The sequence below is a fragment of the Castor canadensis genome, chromosome 2 (assembly GCF_047511655.1).
Source record: "Castor canadensis chromosome 2, mCasCan1.hap1v2, whole genome shotgun sequence".
NCBI lineage: Eukaryota > Metazoa > Chordata > Mammalia > Rodentia > Castoridae > Castor > Castor canadensis.
The window spans coordinates 167938911-167955257 of record NC_133387.1 but is presented as its reverse complement, the minus strand read 5'-3'; the positions used below and the strand labels follow the sequence as shown (position 1 = coordinate 167955257).

At 44.0% G+C, this 16347-nt stretch overlaps 1 protein-coding gene across 4 annotated transcripts in view; it reads right to left on the bottom strand.

The window, feature by feature from the left end:
• The window catches only part of Arhgap32 (Rho GTPase activating protein 32), a 301921-nt gene extending 286377 nt beyond the window's left edge, over positions 1-15544 (bottom strand). For 3 of the 4 annotated variants that reach the window (XM_074066349.1, XM_074066354.1, XM_074066359.1), the window contains exon 1: positions 15350-15544. The gene's annotated coding sequence lies outside the window, so the exon portion shown is untranslated. Of the gene's footprint in view, positions 1-212; positions 284-15349 lie in introns of those variants that run through there. The other variant, XM_074066357.1, reaches the window with a different exon arrangement.
• Between the last annotated feature and the right edge of the window lie 803 nt (positions 15545-16347).

Here is a 16347-nt window from a genome sequence, read left to right as displayed (position 1 = left end):
CGGAGGAGCCGCAGCACGGCCGCCCGGGAGGCCCGAGAGAGCAGACCCTGGGAGGAGGACAGGGGAAACCCGAGATGCCCTCGAGGAACATTCGATCCAGAACCTCCACTTTGAACAAAACATCTGTGAAAAGGAAAGAAAGGCCCCCGCCGCCTTCCCCGAGGCGCGGCCCACGTCACCCGCGCCCCCGGCCTCCCGCGCCCCCGCCTTACCGAGCCCCGCGGCCCCGCCGCGCTGCCGCGGCGTCGCTGCGCCCCGCTCGCCGCTCCGTGTCTGCCCTCCGCGGGCCGGGCCCGACGCCCTCCACCCGCCGCCGCCGAGCCTAGTGCCTGGCCGCCCAGGGCCGCCGCGGGGGCTCGGCCGGGCGCCCCCCGCGCCAGCGCCACATCCCGCCTCGCCGCCCCGTCAGGCTCGGGGACGGGGGCGCCGGCTCCGGGCGGCGGCCTCCAAGTCCCCACCTCCGGTGCGCGGCGCGCCCGTCCTCCCACAGCGGAGTCGGCCGACCCCCGGGGACGCCGGTCTTCGGGTTCCAGAACCCCTCACCCCGACGCTTTCGGGCTGCCCCCGCCCCACTGGCCGGCGCGCGCCCCCGCCGGAGCCCGCCGCCCGCTCTGCCTCCGCCTCCTCCGCGCCGCCTCCTCCGGTACCCGCGACGCCCGCAGCGGGGAGAAGAGGCGCGCCGCCGCGGCCGCGGGCACGAGCACGCGCAAGGAGGGCGGGCGGAGCGCGCGCGCGCCCCGTACGGCGGGGGCGCGCGAGGCCTCGCCTGCTGTTGTCCCGGGAACGCACGTGCACGGCGGGGGGAGGGGGGGTGCGGCGAGGGTCGGGTGGGGGGCCTTCCTGGGGCGGGGTGGAGGCGAACCCCGAACTCCAAGGGCTGAGAAGCTGCCCCAGAGGTTCAGACGTAGTCTGTTGCGGCGGCCTCTGCATTGGGCTGTGGAGCAAAAATGGAAAAACCTGCCGCAGCAGCACCGCCAGGAAGAGGCTCCTCTGAGACTACGACAGTGGCGCCTCTCCGCTCCCAGCTGACCCCAGAATGCGGTCACCGCACTTGGGAGAACGGGGGCGTCGCAGCAAGTCAGGAAGCTCCTCGCTCTTCTTCCCTTGCACATCTGGGGTCTAGAATCAACTCGCGCCGCTTATTATTTGCAATCGGGGCGGGAGATGTGCCTAAAAGTTACTGCAGTTGCCTTCTTCATTCAGAGTTATGGACCAGAAAATTGAAAGTGGGTAGCAGGGGAGAGAGAAGGGTGAGAGACTAGGAAACCTCAAGCTGCATGGCTATAGTCAAAAGACTTGGAGGCAAGAGAAGGGGCTCCAGGATACCCCTTCCCAGTGGATGGCATTGCCCTTGATTCTTTCCCTGTGCCTTTTGTTCCGCCTCCAAAGGCTGTGCAGCACTTCACCTGCAGCGACATGTGTGACAGAATGCAGGAAAGATACCTTGACGTTCCACCGTGTTCCACTCTTTTTAAATATATATATATGTACTTTTCAGTCCTTCTGACTCATTCTGTATCTAAACGGTGTGGGCGAGGGGTACGATTAACCTACATCATTTTCTCTTATTCTAAAGCCTATTAATGCCAAATACTGCATGATCTAATGTCCCTGAAGAGGTTTGGGTCCACTCAGCATTTACTCATTTTGATAGGAATCATTGAATGTAAAATGTAGCTTTACCACAATTAGCAGAATGTCAGGGCATGCATGAACCAAGATTTCATCACATCCTGGAGAGAAATTAGGGAGTAGATATGAAATTAGGGAATGAGATATAATCCCATTCTCCTGCCAGCTTCAGTAGAACTGAAGTTTGTTTACAGACCAAGATTCTAGATATTTTCTAGCATGGAACCAGGGAAGTGATGGAATGAGAAGAATGCAGAGATACAAAATGGGATGGGAAAAATACAAAGAAACCAGATTTCAATAAATGCATCTCTACTATCCACTGGAAAGAGTCAGATGCACCTGGGATCCATATGAGTCTTCATTATAATGAAGTGCTAGAGAAACAACAGGGTAAATAATGAAAACTGGAAACCTTCAACTTCAACCTCAGTTTAAAAATTATTCTTTTACCAAATTGCAACAGTTCTATGAGATTCATCTTTGGGGTCATAGCCATCTCTGCCAGAGAGGGACAAGTATGGATTTGGTAACTTGTGTGCTTCTCAGGGTTTGGTGAGAATTAAATGTAAATATCCTGGGATACCAAGAGGAAGTCAGTGTGGGACAGAAAGCCAAATCACCATAGAAGGCAAGTTTTACCCAAAGCCCTAGACTCTTCTACTCTCAGATAAGATCATGACAGTCTGCATTCTTTTCTGAAAGCCTTCACATCCCAGAGTTTGGCAGTTAAAACCCTGAAATTCAGCTGCAGCCACCGAAATGTTAAATGGTTTATACTCTGGTGTTGAAAGTGGGTGATACATTAGGAAGCTACGATTTATGAATACATTGGATGATGCAGTTATTTTGCTTTAGATTCTCAAAACATTTTGGTAACTCTCCCCCATTTGTATTATATCTAGATGAGAGAAGAACAAATGGATTCCAAGTGTGTTTTCCAAATGCCAGAGGTGTTTGAGCAAGTTGAAGGGTGCCCATAATCCTTAATTTGTTCTGAGCCAGCATTCCCACTCCCACATGTGGCTAGAACCATCCACATGCCCTATGAATCAATAATTATTATTGCTAAACTTGCATATAAACTGAAAGCTGCAATCACCGGGCAACTCTGCAGCCTTCTGACCTTGGTGTTTCAGATGTTTGTAATCAATTTACCTCTGTCTTAATAACACCCTCAGTGATTAAATACATAAATCACAAAAATTGCCAACATTCCCTAAAACAGCAAGTCCGTCCTACTATAAAAATAATGCTAAGTAACTGAATGTATTGCGTATTTATAGTTTGATTCAAGAATTTTAAGATGAGGGGCCGGAACAGGGGGGATGGCAAACTCCCCCTTTCTCTGAATCTGTTGGAGGCTGCAGGTGGGCCTCCCTTCTCACCTTGGCATATAGACTCACTACTCACAACCCAGATCTGTTGCACTGCAGTCCCCTCTAGACACCGAAGCAGAGTCACGGTGCAGACAAGTAAAGCCAGCCAGAGGGCAGCCATAGAAAGGACTGCAACACTTACCTAACCTTGAGTTTTAGAGAGAGCCTGGGAATTAAGCAAGAGAAAGAGGAATCTTATTTGCATCCCAAAATTGAGTGCACAACAGCTGGCTGAAGAAAAGTAAGTTGCTGAGAGTAGGCCATGTTTAACAGAGAATTTTCCCAAAGTGACCACTGACATTGTCTTGATTATTTATTTTTTCCTGGCCAAGGGGCCAGGTCCATATTACACTCCATAAGACAGGACAAAAGAAGTTTTTAAAAAAGACGTGCTGACTATCTGTAGCATTCTCCTAGCTAATATAGATGCCTGGGTGTAGCCTCTCTAAACACTGAGCCCTTTGCAACAAAACAACAAAACTATTACTTGGCAACATTTTAAGGAATATAGCAGTGTTCACTGGATTTCAAAATGATAAACTTTTCATCTTCTCTCCCCTCCCCATCACATTTTGGCTTATTAGCCTCTATCACAATCATTTAGAACTTTTGGTTATTCTCTTTAAACTTTAACACCAGTTATACTTATCTGCATGTCTGCTTTGAATCATTCAACCTTCAGTTTCCTTTGCCAGCTCCTCCACTAGGTCCTTTTCCTCTTCCAGAGTCGTAAATGTTGACTGCCCCAGGGTTCTGACCTTTCTTTTCCTATTCTCATTCCACACTCCCATCCTGGGCAGTCTCCTTGAGTCTAAGGCTTTAAATATCCTCCACATATTGATGTATTTTGATCTCTCCCAGGACTCCGAGCTCATATATCCCGCTCTCTCCCCTCTATCATCTCCATTTGGGTATCTCAAACTTGTATGTACCTGTGTGTCTAAAACAGAACTCATTTTTCTCTTTCTTTTGGGTGAGAGAGGGTCTCATTGTGTAGCCCAACCTGGCCTCAAATCCTCCTGCCTGTGCCTCCTAAGTGCTGATATTACAGGTGGGCACCACCTCCCCTCCCTCAGGATTGAACCCAGGACCTTGCACATACTAGGCAAGCACTCTACCACTAAGCTATATCTCAGCCCTAAGACAGAATTCTTAATTGTCTATATTCAAAACAAAACCAAAAACTGCTTTCTGCAAATTTTCCCCCTCTCACAACTAAAACATCTTTCTCTCAACCACCACATTTATTTTAGCAGCAAATCTTTCCAGTTCTACCCTCAAAATTAAATCCAAGCCGGGCGCCAGTGGCTCACATCTGTAATTCTAATTATTTGGGAGGCTGACATTGGGAGGCCTGCAGTTTGAGGCCCCCCTGGCAAATATTTTTTGAGACCCCGATCTCTAAAATAACCAGTGCAAAATGGACTAGTAGTATGGCTCAAGCAGTAGAGCACCTGCTTTGCAAGTGTGAAGCCCTGAGTTCAAACCCCAGTCCTACAAAAAAGGGAAAAAAAAAAAAAAACTGAGCCGAGCTTCTCTCCTCCCTCTCAGCCCACACCTGCCTTTATTCTCTCTCTCAATCTCTCTCTCTCTCTCTCTCTCTCTCTCTCTCTCTCTCTGTCTCTCTCTCTCACTACTGGTGACAGCAACTCTCCCCAGACTGGTCCCCTACTTCCATTCTTTCCTTTCCTGATCTATTCCCAACACAGCCATCAGAGAATTTCTTTCAAAAGGTTAGTGCGGCAGTGTCTTTCTCCTCACTCAAAACCCTCCAGGGCTCTCTGCTTGAATGGCACTATAATGAAATCCAAAGTCCTTCTCCCAGCCTTTCCAGTCCCTTCAGTCCTGCTCACCTGGACCTCTGAGCTACATCCCCACCCCTAAAACAGGACCCCTAATTGTCTGTATTCAAAACTGGCTTTCTCCAAATCTTTCCCATCTCATGACCAAAACTTACTTTCTTTCACCACCACCTTCATTTTAAGAACAAATCCTTCCAGTTCTGGCCTCAAAACTGAACCCAATCTTTTTCCCTTTCTCCTAGCTGTTCACGCCCATGCCTACCCCCACTATTTCTCCAGTCTGCAAGGGCCACTTCACCTTCCTGGCTTTTAAATTAACCTCCCAACTACTATTGAAAATATTTCTGTCTTCTTTGTCCTCTTAGTCTTCTTTTGGTTTTTATTTTCCACAGCACTTATCACTATGTTGTGTGATTGATACTTATTATTTGTCTCTCTTAGTAAAATGTAAGGTCCACCAGGGCAAGGACTTTGTTTATTCACCATTGTATCCAGATTGCTAAATGAATGAATAAATGATACTAACAAGGTATGAAACTGATTTGCTCATTCTGATCTTCTGTTGCTTATTGCCATGGATATATCTTTATACTTATTACAAATAGGAAGAACTTCAAATTATATACTTTGCAAACCAAATCAAAACATGCTATCCTAAAATATAAGTAAGTATCAAGATTTAGCTGAGAGAGGTAGATATTAAATGAATAATTTAATGCATATAGGAAAAAATCAAAAGTCTAACCTTGCAATTAGGTTTTGATTGGTAGAAATAAAAGCACAGAAAAATTAAAGTCAAATTATATGAAGTGTCTTCTCATTCCCAAATGAAATAATCAGTGTGATGAAAAGGACCATGACAAATTTTAAGTGATGGAAGTCCTCCCTCTCATTTTGTGTCTTGCCCTGCAATGTCAACTGATGTAGTTAACAAGCTCTGTGTTTCCATCTGTAAAATCGGCCTGCTCACTTTCTTTGTGAGTTGTGTACCATACAGCTAGAATGATTTAATTATTATAAAAATGTTCTGGAAGAAAGAAAATTTAAAACTGAACAGTGATTACTTTGGTTCCCAATTTTTTGTCTAATATTTTAAGAGTGAGGAAGAAATACATATATTTTTAATGACTGATTTTGAAAGACTGGTGAAATTAGCATTTCTAAATCACTTGGCATTTCTAAAATGATCAGACAAAACTTCTGAGCTAGCAAAGTGCTACAATATGAATGTACTTGAGTGTGTCTCTCCAAGGGTTCATGTACTGGAAGCTTAGTCTTCAGCATGGACATAATAAGAGGTGGTAGGATATTTTCTTTTTTTGAGACAAGGTCTCACTGTGTTGCCCGGTCTGGTCTTGAACTTGTGGGCTCAAGTGATCTGTCTTTGCCTCTTAAGTAGCTGGAACTGCAGGCACATACCACAGCACCTGACTGGTGGTGAGTCCTAGTGGAACTTGGTTAAGTCACTGGAGGGATTAAGGTAATTTTTTCATGGGACCTCAAGCTAATTCTGTCAAGAGCAAGTTCCTATGAATTAGTAAAGCTGGCCCCTCTTGGGCTCCAGCTCCTTTCTCACCAGGTGATCGCTCCTTCTCGTACTTGCTTTTGCCATGATGCCATCTACTGTGATGTGATGCAGTGGAGGACACTTGCCAGAGCCACCATATGCTGTTGGGACTTTAGCCTCTAAAACCGTGAACCAAATAAATCTCTTTTCTTTATAAATTACCCATCCTCGGGAATTTCATTAGAGTAAGGGCAAACAGTACACAACTTGTATACTGTTTGTTGTTTTGTGTACAAAACAACTTGTATAGTTACCCAGGTACATCACCTATGTGAGGTTCTATACTCTGTAGAATCATGACAACAGCACAAGGAAGAGCACTGAAATGTAAACATTTATATAAAATATTAAGACTGCTTCTTATCAAGCAAAATTATGTGGAGGTTTGTGAAAGAATTAATGGAAAAAGAGGAAACTATAACATTTCTACATGTGAAATCCTGAAGGAGTGCACAAACCTGGAAGGAAATGGGCTGTAGGGGCTTTCTGAAGCTGTACATCCCAGCAAGCATGCTGTTTTAGCTAAACGATATGTTTAATTGAGGTGACTTGAAGGAAATGAAATCTTGCTTTGGTGGCTGTGACAGTCATGCAATGTTGTAACTCCTCCAGAGAAAACACACTCACACACATGTAACACACTCTCTCTCACACACAGACACTGAACACACACACTCTCATGCCCACACTTCTCTGCAAGCATGCCACATGCTCTCCTTGTCCCCAAATTCCCAGAGTCATCACTGCACTCAGAGGCAGATGGTGCTCCCATCCCAAAGTCTTTCACTAGATCTAAAGAACTGAAAGCAGTGTGGAGGAAGTGCATGGGAAAGTGACTTGGGAAGGCAGAGATCAAAGGGAGGTCACTCAGCTCCCGGGCTGCTGCTTTCCCAGGGTGTTCCCTGCATGTCCCCTCCCACAATTTTGTCTCTTGTGATTTCCCGTTTCCAGAACTTCATGCATTTCAGAAGGTCTAAAACATCTGCGTTTTCCTGCTATATTCAAAATACATGTTGGCTGGAAATTTACCTATGTTTCTGAAACTGAATGCAGTAGATGTGTGGTTTCCCAGGCAACTTGAGAAGAACTGCAGTAGACAATCCTATGTGGCATTTTAAAAAAAGAATCATTTGTACTTGGCTTGGGAAGTTGTTTTGTATTTAACTTTAAATGTGAAAGATCCCTGGCTATCCTGAGGACAAGAGGTCATAATATAGCAAACAAAACAATAAAACTACCCTACCAAAATATGATTCCCCTGCTCCCTGCTCAATCTTTCCTCTTATGTATTTTCTGCTGAAAACAAACAGCACAACTCCTCAGAGTGACATAAAAGGCCAGTCTCAAGCAGAGCTGATAACAGACTCAAACCTACTAGTTCACTCCTTTCTCAGGTCATGGTCTAATTTAAAAAGTGTTTCTCTCAAGTCCTGGGTGAATTTTTAAAACAATAAACAGCAACAATCCCCTTATCTGTGACAGCAGAAAAGTTTGTAAAAGAGCATTATAGACGTGATAAAAAGAGTTAAGCAGGTAAGAAAAATTAATTTAGTTAATTCAGAGTATACCTCGGGGTACCTTTGAACAGAGGACCTAATGCTTAATCAAGTATGAGGCACTGTTGACTTTTGAGAGAAATTGTGACATAGGGAGGTTCAAAAGATGGCTAAAATTTGGTCTATACTTCATGATAATAAAAGCGCTCTCTCTCTCTCTCTCTCTCTCTCTCTCTCTCTCTCTCTCTCTGTCTCTCTCTCGTAAATATATGTTGGTAGCCAAATCACACAAAACTGGACAAGAACATTTAAGAATGTTTATGCTGGCAGAGTGGCTCAAGTGATAGAGCGCCTGCTGAGCAAGCTCTAGGCCCTGAGTTCAAACCCCAGTACCACCAAAAAAATATTAAAAAAGAATGCTACCCACGTGTGATGGTGTGGATCTTAAGTGTCCCCCAGAGGCCCATATGTTGAGCGCCTGGTCTCCAGATGATGCTGTTGGGAGATCGTAGAAACTTTGACAGGCCTTGTGGTCACTGGGGGCCTGTACTTAAAGGGAGCAGAGGCGCCCCAGCCCCTTACTCTTCCTTTCTCTTGTGTTTTGGACATGAGGTGAGTAGTTTTGCTACCCCACACATTGTGGTCATGATGTGCCTCACAAGTCAATGGATCGTGAACTACAACTTTTAAAATCCTAAGTCAAAATAACCCTTTTCTCTTCGTAAGTTAATCATTTCATATATTCCATTACACAATGGAAAGTCACTAACACACCTTCCATTCCTGAACATCAAATAGAAAGCCCCTCAAAAGAGACCACCCATATTCCACCCTCTTTCTTCCCATGTACCACTGGACAGGAGAAAACAAGGGGTCCTGGCATTTAAATTTCCATCACTGTCCTTAGTTAATGACCTGCTATAATTGGCCATGACTCTTTATGTGCCCACAGAAGACGTCAAGGTAAGCTCTGGTACATCGATTAGGAAACCCTTGGTATTTCAAATGCCTTGTCTTTTTGTTTGGGGACAGGTAGGGATTGTTTGGTGGGTTTGGGTTTTTTTGAGAAAGGCTCTCACTATGTTGCTCAAGCTGTCCTCAAACTCTCAATTCTCTGCCTCAGCATCACAAGTGCTGGGATTACAGAAATATACCAACACACTCAGGCTGTTCTTAATGTGTTTTGATGGGCAACTAGGCCTGAGCAAGAAGGCAATTTTTCCATACAAGCCATTCCATAGTTCCTAGCCCTGCTTCTAGACTGGCTTCTCGTGCCTCTTCCACCCCTTGCTGCAGTTTCTTGGGACAGACAAACACCTCCTCAATATCACCTTGATACACCAATGATGTCTTTTTGCCAGGGAAAAATCAACAATCCTGCTTTCTCTGAACAGGCCAGAAAATGTTGGCTCTTCTTTTTTTTTACAGAGAGAGAAAGCTATCTTCAGGGAGATGAGTAAATCTCAGTGAGAAGAATTCTTCTTAATTGAGTTCTCATCTGTATGGTACCACACTGGAAGCTGGGCAAAGAAAAGCAAACAGGGAGGGCCCTCTGGTTCCCAACAATTAGAGTTTAAGACTTGAAATAGGCCAGGGCAAATCTATGGGTGTACAGCTGTGCAAACATTGGACAGAAGCATAAATGAAATACAAAAGTAAACAAAGTATTTACGTTATGTAAAAGTCAAGCAGGTGCTGTTATTATTCTCAACTAGGGCTCAGAACAGGGGTGGGGAGTGCATTAGGTTAAACAGATTGGATTTTTCTGTTGGGGATGGTGTCAGCAGGAAGGAGCAGAAAGGTCACACATGGCCCAACGAACAAAGACAAACTGTTACATAAATCCTTGTCCAGGGTCCACAACCTCTAAACTTGGCCTTTACAATGCACTGACTTTGTTTCTAGAAACAACTTTTTATATGTCAGATTATGCTTTTAGAAATCTGTGTCAGTAACTAATTTTAAAATGTCAGAGAGGGCCCCAGTGACCAGCAGTAGCAGGAACCCAATGAAGTGACCTGAGAGATGCCACCAGAACTGTCCTACCTCAAAGAACAGCTTGATATTCTATGTGTATCCGGGGTGAAGTAAAAGGAATACAGTAGCCTGCTGCCATTGGAAACTCTGCCTGGCCTCATGGAAATTTCCTCAGCCTTCCTTGAGGAGAAATTCAGGGTGCAGCACAGCTTTATTTAGCCTAGACTCCTATACTTGACACCTGGGACACAGGACACATGAATGATTGATGAATTACTAAGCTACTTATCAATCTCTCCTTACTTTAAGAGATAAAGGAGGCAGGCCTCTGTGTTTATTTTAAATGAAAATATTATGTTTATTCAGAAACATTTTGTGTAGTATTTTATATTTGATCAGTTTTGTTTTGTTTTGTTTTTTTGTCAACACTGGGATTTGAACTCAGAGCCCAACACTTGCTAGCTTGGCACTCTACCACTTGAGCCACTCCAACAGCGATATTTAAAAACACTAAAGGTTTAAAAAGAGGTTGGGCGTCCATGGCTCACATCTATAATCTCGCTACTTGGAAGGCTGAGATAGGGAGGATCATGGTTTGAGGCCAGCTTCGGCAAATAGTTCAAGAGACCCCATTTCAAAATAACCACAGCAGAATGGACTGGAGATGTGGCTCAAGTGGTAGAGTGCCTGCTTTGCAAGTTCAAAGCCTTGAGTTCAAACCCCAGTCTCACCAAAAACAAAAGGAAAAAAAATTTAAAAAGAGATAAAACAGTACAAGCTTCTTTTTATAAAAATAGAAATGGTAGTTATGTAGAAAACTCCATAACCACAATTCAGAGATAATCACTACTATTTTAGTGCAGATCATTATATACATGGAGATATCTATCTCTATCTATAGACAGATACCGCTGGAGGAGTGCTTCCCTAGCAAGTTCAAGGTCCTGAGTTCAAACCCCAGTACCTCCAAAAAATATATAGATACCCATCTATCTATAGATACAGAGAGAGATAGCTCCATAGCTCCATGTATATATACAATGATCTATCTATAGTGGTAGACAGACAGACAGACATCAGTTTTAACAGCAATGGGGGTTATACTGTAATATGTGCAATTTGCTTTTGTCCCCTTAACGTTTTAGCTTTTCATTTATCTACACCATTTTATATAAACATATGTCCACAGCATACTTTGATAGTCCTCGAAAGCAATGGCTGGTGACCATCTTTGTTGTGAAGGTGTGTACGCATCAGAGACCTCTGAGAATCAGAAGTCTTCCCTCTGCTTTGGAGTGTAGCTCAGTGGTAGAGCACTTGCCTACATGCTTAGTGTCTCATCTCTTTAGCTTAAGGACTTTGTTTACTTAAAAAGTGAGACCCCCAGGAGGTGTGTGTGTGTGTGTGTGTGTGTGTGTGTGTGTGTGTGTGTTTGTGTGTATTTTTCAGACAGGGTCTCACCATGAAGCCCTGCCTGACCCCAAACTCTCAATCCTGCCTCAGCCTCCTGAGTGCTGGGATTGCAGGTGTGTACAACTACACCCTGCTGAGGGGAGATGTTTCTTAAAATCCTCTCTGTAACCTCTTGCAATTGCTTTAAGTGGGGGGAGAAGTGGGGTGCAGGGAGGGAGGAGATGGTGGGGACAATCTAATCAATGTACAATGTAAAACTATTGGGAATTAGCACAATGAATCCTCCCTGTACAATGAATATATGCTAATAAAAATGAAAAAAATCTCCCACCAAAAAAATAAAGCCCTCTCTGACACTTACTTCCCATTTTGCCTTGGGAAGTCTTGAGAAGGGTTTCAGAGACTAATTTTATGCTCAGGCATTGGCCCTGGGCCTTAGCTGATCAAACCAGGAACGTTCCAAAGGTCATGCATGCTCTGGTAGAACTGGTACAGTTTTATAATTGAGTAAAATCCTGAAGCAGTTGGGATCACAGTTAATGCTGTTTGGTTCTAATTACTCCCCAAATTCAGTTATTATAGGAAACAGGGTCAGTTCTTAGCACATTCCCTCAGGACTTGGCCCAGATACGAAATAATTTTATTCTCAAGTTTCACATACTCTGTATTTGTTTGGTTTTCTGTAAATATAAATCTATATACCTCATACTTGATCTTCATTACTACACGGTCATTAAATTAACCCTAATTTTTTTTGGGGGGGGCGTGGTACTGGAGTTTGAACTCAGGACCTTGAACTTGCTAGGCAGGCACTCTGTCACTTGAGCCATGTTCCCAGCCACCCCCTGGTTTTTTTCCTTGTTTTAATTATTTTTCAAATGGAGTCTGGACTGTGATCCTTCCAACTATGTTTCCACGCAGCTGGGATAACAGGTGCATGCCACACAGCACCTGGCTAGTTTGTTGAGATGGAGTCTTACTAACTTTTTATCAGGGCTGTCTTGAACCATGATCCTCCCAATCTCTACCTCCAGAGCAGCTGGGATTACAGGTGTAAGCCACCATGCCTGGCCAAACCTTAATCTTTTATTTGAGTTACAAGCATTGTAACTGTGATGAGTGGTCCCTGGAATTCGGGAATGGTGTGCTGTAATCCCCAAAGATACATACCTCTTTTTATGTACAAATTTAGGGCTATCATCAACATAACCATGTCTCTGAGTTCTGTTATAATGTACTGGTCACCCTGTGAAAAGCTGAGCAAAGGAGAAGGGAAATCTCCTGTTTCTATGCAACCATGAGACAGAGAAAGAGAGAGAGAGAGAGAGAGAGAGATACTTTTTCTACAGAACCATTACATCTCCAGGGACCCTGATGTCAAGGGCTACCAGGTACTTAACAAGTACTAATTGCACTGTTATTGAAGTTTGGTTTCCACCAGAAACTCAGGGAGCAATCTTGTAGGAAAATGACTGAATGCTTCTACTCCTCCATTCTCACACCTGAATACAAAAAATGATAATATTTTCTGACTCCTTCTGTTAGAAATAAAGCCAGTGATTGTTCATTTTCAAGGTAAAAGCATTTGACCCTAGCCATCAGCTTGCGGATGTTGGGGGAGGGGCAAATGATACGGGAATTTAAACTGGGTGGGGTAAATCATGATGGAGTGAGGAAATGGGTTTACATGCTATAAAGCACCTATCCCATGGAGACCTTCCCGCCACAAAGACAGGTAACCACCTAAGGCCCACCTTTAAAAGTTGACCAATCCCAAGAGACATATTTTAAATAACCCAATAAGAATTAGGCGACATCTGTGAATAAACTCCCATGGTACTCAGCCAATGAGGAACCGGGGGAGGGACTTGTGCATCAGGCAATACAATGCCTTTTTTTCTTTTCTTTCTTTCTTTCTTTTTTTTTTTTTTTTTGTGGTACTAGGGTTTGAACTTGAGCCACTCACTAGCGCTTTTTTGTGAGGGGGTTCTTCTTTTTTGAGACAGGGTCTCATGAATGATTTTGCCCAGGCTGGCTTAGAACCACGATCCTCCTGATCGCTGCCTTCTGAGTAGCTAGAATTACAGACATCAGTCACGGGTGCCCAGCAAAATAATGCTTATTGTAACAGCTTCTGGGGTCTCTGCTCATTAGGCACCCAACCTTGTAAGGCTGCCATTGAAGTCCCATTTTCACTGTACTCCTCATGTCTGAGTCCATTCTTTGGGTTTGGACAGGGGACCATATTTCTCACACTTTCATTCAAAGGCTTATGAATGGATTAGTTTGCGTTATTACTTCAGGCCAGTTCTATACAGTCAATATGCCCACTCGACCATTAAGGGAGGACAACTTTGCAAAGGATGTGTTCTTTCAATACAGCTGTCTTGGGAAGAGTAGTCAATTGCTGAGAGTTAAGAGAGGGAGAGAGATGGTCACCACCCACTGGCACATATTTGGCACTTCAAGCTCAAGCAATTAATAACCAGCTCCTGAACCAGGCCCTGCCGTGCTCCTAATGCTGCTTTAATTTTTCTTGCACACTTCCTGAGCACATCTTCTTTTCCAGAAAAGGCTTACACAAATCCACTTTCCAGCCTTGAAAGGCAAAAGTGTAAAATCAAGCTTAAAACCAAACATAAGTGTATTCATCAAATGGAATAAGGACCAAAGGCTCTAGCCAGGACACCAGTATTATTGATCAAATAATCCGATTATTTTGTATTAATCTGTATGTGTTTATTCACCAGAAATTTGGGCTTCAGTGTGGTTCATCTGGAGCTCATTTCTGATGAGAAATGGAGGACCTCATTGCACCACTGGGAGTTCCACAGGAAAAGGGAGGGGTGAGGGTAGTCTTTTACAGAAAATTGTGAGTAATATCAAAATAAAGATAGTGCACAGATTAAAGAGAGGCAATGATCATGGGTCAGCAAAGAGATCCTGAAGAGGTCACCAACTTGAGCAAGGCACAGAGATGGAAGCCAGAGAACAAACCCAGCAGACAGAAAGACAAGAAAACCAAGGCAGGGGGCAGTGAAGTCAAGAACAACAGGAAAGGTTGTCCTGGGCAAACACTTGGGATGAGGGCTCACTGCACTTGGTTCTCCTTTGCTTACAAGGCAGGCTATTGAAGGGTTGAGAGACAGAGCGGTAAGGTGTAAACCAGGTGAGTCTGACAGCTAGGCATGGAGCATAGCAAATGCTCACGCATGATAGCTCATATAATCACTCAATGTGCAGAACATTTCATTTGCTCCATGCTAAGCTGTTCACATTAATTATTAATATGTCACTTAATATTTGCAACAATAGTTTCAAATACATATAATTATCCTCCTGCTTTGCAGCCCAGAGAATTGAGACAAAGGTTGGATAATTTGCCTAACAACACACAGAGACCAGGCACACTATGGTTTGACCTCTGTGTCTTTGGAGCCTCAGTCTTCTCCAAAGAGAATTAGATATGCACATCCCTTCTCCCTCTCACATATTCTGATTCTGTAGTTCTAGGGTGGGGCCTGGGGCTTTGCTTATTAACGGACATCCTGGAGGTACTCACACAGCTGCTCAGGTACCCACACCAGACAACACAGAAACTCTACCCTACACATCAGCAGAGATCAGAAATAGACAGGGGAAAGGATAGAAATAAGGTTGTAGGAAAAAAATGTAGAAGAGTTTCCCATCAAAATCATAGATCTGATAGCTTACTTATTTTTCTCCCCAAACATGTGTTTCCTGTCATTTGGAAAAAGCCAAAATTAACCTATTTGGTACCTAAAAGGGTCAAGCTTCCTCCCCAGCACAAGTTCCATAGATTCTACTCTTGTTCCTGAGACTGTATTCTGCAAAGCTCTCGGCAAGTGCACTGGGAGGTCATTTCTCAGCTGGGAGAATCCCAATCACTGGCTCTAGCCAAAGCAGAAATAGAGCAAGGACTTGCCTTTCCAGCTAATCTCAAAGACAGTTTTTAAACAACCAGACCAGTTGTCACAATGACCCACCAAACAAAGCACATTGATAAAAACTCACTGCTAGGTCTCACAGCCCAACATCATGCATGCACAGCATTTTTCTTACTTTGGTGAAACTCTTGTATTCCTGGATCCAGCTTCAGGGGAGAGATTTTTCTTGCTTGCGATGTGCTTTCTCGCCTTGCAGGGCCCACCTTTAGAGCTGACAGCTTTCTTTTTACCTACATCTCCTTAAAGAGGTTGGGAGACAAGATTCTAGGGAAACCACAGGAGGCTGTCATTGGTCACTTTGCAGTGTTCATTTCTCTAAATGGGAATAACTGATCATCTCTATCAGCTGGAAACGTTCATGTTCATTTCCTCTTCTCTTCCCTAACTCTTCTCGCTGCTTTCTTTGCTGCTCTTCCCCTCCAGTTTGCCTGTAAGCCTTTGTGGCCTCCACTGCAGGCTTTGGGCCAAGGCAAAAAAAAAAAGATTCTTTTCATCTATTCAAGTGTGATCTGGGGCAGACAAGCCTGCTGTAGAGGCAAGAGGCACAGTGAAGTATTCTGTATTCAGCTTTCAGCCCCACAGACTCTGTCATGGGGCCTGCCCTTGGCAAGGCCAATCTACTGCCCAAGCCATTCGGCAAGAGCAGGAATGCTGCTTGTTTGGTCCCTTCCTTCACCTGGGCAGGTCATCCTGGTCCAGAGTACCAGAAATGGGCATCCTGTTCCAACCCCTTCTTCCAAGGTCACTTTCCAACTTTAAAAAAAAAAATCTTTTCCCTGTCAAAGCAGCAATTATTTTTTTGGAAATAGCAGGTAAAATTGGAGAACATTACAGTTGCTATATATGAAAATGATTAACATAATGATAAATGAATGCATTGTTAGTATCAAACAAAGCTCCTTTCCTGTCTTCAACAGGAGAGAACTCACAGCTTCAGCTGTTAGAAGGAGAAGGAAACTTGGTGAAAATAAAGATCGTGGTATCTAAAGATACCTTGTCTGATTTACTAAAAATACACTTTTTCCCTAGGGCCTTTTGTAGTTTCTTTTTTTTTTTTTTTTCCTTGGAAGTCCTAGGAGTTGAACTCAAGGCCTTGGGCTTGCTAGGCAGATA